Below are 2,173 nucleotides of genomic sequence, written 5' to 3' on the forward strand. Positions count from 1 at the left end.
TGTTCTTTTTATGAAATGCTGTGTTACTTTTACGGCAGATGTAACGGGACACACACCTTCCAAAAAGTTCAACTTTTGTCTCGTCAGTCCACAAGATATTTTCCCAAAAGTCTTGGCAGTCATCGAGATGCTTTTTAGCAAAATTAAGACGAGCCTTAATGTTCTTTTTGCTTAATAGTGGTTTGCGTCTTGGAACTCTGCCATGCAGGCCGTTTTTGCCCAGTCTCTTTCTTATGGTGGAGTCGTGGACACTGACCTTAATTGAGGTAAGTGAGGCCTGCAGTTCTTTGGATGTTGCCCTGGGATCTTTTGTGATCTCTCGGATGAGTTGTCTCTGCGCTCTTGGGGTAATTTTGGGCGGCCGGCCACTCCTGGGAAGGTTCACCACTGTTCCATGTTTTCGCCATTTGTGGATAATGGCTCTCACTGTGGTTCGCTGGAGTCCCAAAGCTTTAGAAATGGCTTTATAACCTTTACCAGTTTGATAGATCTCAGTTACTTTTGTTCTCATTTCTTCCTGAATTTCTTTGGATCTTGGCATGATGTCTAGCTTTTGAGGTGCTTTTGGTCTACTCCTCGGTGTCAGGTAGCTTCTGTTTAAATGATTTCTTGATTGAAACAGGTGTGGCAGTAATCAGGCCAGGGGGTGGCGACAGAAATTGAACTCAGGTGTGATAAACCAACAGTTAAGTTATTTTTTTTAACAAGGGGGGTAATCACTTTTTCACACGGGGCTATGTGGGTTTAGATTTTTTTCTCCCTAAATAATGCAAACATTCATTTTAAAACTGCATTTTGTGTTTACTTGTGTTATCTTCTTTAATATTAAAATGTGTTTGATGATCAGAAACATTTTGTGTGACAAATATGCAAAAGAATAAAAAGTCAGGAAGGGGGCAAATAGTTTTTCACACCACTGTATATCATACTCCTTTGAGAAATAAAGTAATTAATTGATGGAAAGATATAAAAAAATGTTTATAGACCAGTAAAAATAATTTAAAAAAAAACAGAACATACAGCTTTTTCAAAAATATACATGGATAAACTTGTACATAAAATCAAATTAAAATATGAGGAAATGTAAAAATGACTTAAAAGCTGAGCATTAAACATTTTCCTTAGTGGAAGAAGCTCTCAGATGCACAGACAGGACCCACAGTGCTGGAATGTGGCCGTAATCATCCATTTATTTTCTTAACTTGCTAAATCCCCTTTGGGGTCACAGTGTTGGCGGAGTCTTACTGTCGGGCGAGGATGGGGTACACCCTGGGCAGGTTGACACTCTGCCTGTGGGAGAAAACCCACACATGGAATCATGGGGATCATGCAAACTGCACGAAGATTCCGGCCAGGGTCTTCTCACTGTGAGGTGAGAGCACTAACCACTGCGCCATCAAGCATTCAAATTCACATTTCCTACATGCGGTGGTGGTTTAAAGATGTATTCAGGGCTGGATATAGGAAAAGGTGAGAGGTCAATGCCTCCCCAAATGATGTGACTGCACCCCCAATTGTGAGGACCTGCAAACTTAACCCTAAAAGATTAAAAAAATAAATAAAAGTTTGAATGAACATACAGATGGACAATTTGACAAACATGAAAAAAAGATAAATACAGCTTCAACAGAGCACAAGCAAGATACTGCTAGTACCTGTCTGCAGTGTCAGGAAGAGCAGTCAGCATTAGAAAATACTTATGGATAGATGAATTCATAGGATTACAACATGGTTTTCTGAACATTTTAGGGGCTATGGGGGATATGACACCCTAAACCATGTGTCAAAGTCAAGGCCCGGGGCCTCTGTAATTCTATCCGGCCCTTCGGATCATTGTATTTTATTGGTAATAATGGCCGGATGCTATCTTCCACTTATTTCTAACTTGTATAATTTTGACAAAATATTTATGGAGTGTAAAATATTGAAAGTTATTTAAGGTTAAGTTGATTTATTCTGGAAAAATATTCTTGCCTTTTTGATTCATAATTATGTCAAAAATTTGGCATTTACTGAGACTTTTTAGACTATTTTGGATTTTAGCTAATATTTCAGCTGCACGCTAGCTGTTTTGGAAAATTTAGGATTTTTTTAAAGTTTTTTTTAGGCTGTTTATTAGTTAGGTTAATATTTACACACCAGTTTTTGGTCTAATTAGGCTTTTTTTCATTTT

This window comes from Oryzias melastigma, linkage group LG14, assembly GCF_002922805.2.
Source record: "Oryzias melastigma strain HK-1 linkage group LG14, ASM292280v2, whole genome shotgun sequence".
NCBI classification, from domain to species: domain Eukaryota; kingdom Metazoa; phylum Chordata; class Actinopteri; order Beloniformes; family Adrianichthyidae; genus Oryzias; species Oryzias melastigma.